At 65.1% G+C, this 209-nt stretch overlaps 1 protein-coding gene across 1 annotated transcript in view; it reads left to right on the forward strand.

Annotated features, from left to right (window-relative positions):
- Positions 1-148: 148 nt before the first annotated feature.
- Positions 149-209, forward strand: part of SSTR3 (somatostatin receptor 3) — a 4,282-nt gene continuing 4,221 nt past the window's right edge. The window contains exon 1 of the mRNA XM_009080300.1: positions 149-194. The gene's annotated coding sequence lies outside the window, so the exon portion shown is untranslated. The remainder of the gene's footprint in view (positions 195-209) is intronic.

Here is a 209-nt window from a genome sequence, read left to right on the forward strand (position 1 = left end):
GGCCGCCGCGGGCACGGGCGTGGGCATCGCTCCCACGCCAGGCACGGAGGGGGCGATGGGCAGGTCCGGGGAGAAGGACTCGCGTCTCCGGTAGCGCACGGTGGGGCTCGCACGTTTTTTAAGCAAGGGGAAGGGGAAAAACATGACACGGATTCTCCAGCCGAAGCAGAGGAAAATGTACATCCCGACGACACGTAAGTACCCGGCGG

Source organism: Acanthisitta chloris, unplaced genomic scaffold, assembly GCF_000695815.1.
Source record: "Acanthisitta chloris isolate BGI_N310 unplaced genomic scaffold, ASM69581v1 scaffold20908, whole genome shotgun sequence".
NCBI classification, from domain to species: Eukaryota; Metazoa; Chordata; class Aves; order Passeriformes; family Acanthisittidae; genus Acanthisitta; species Acanthisitta chloris.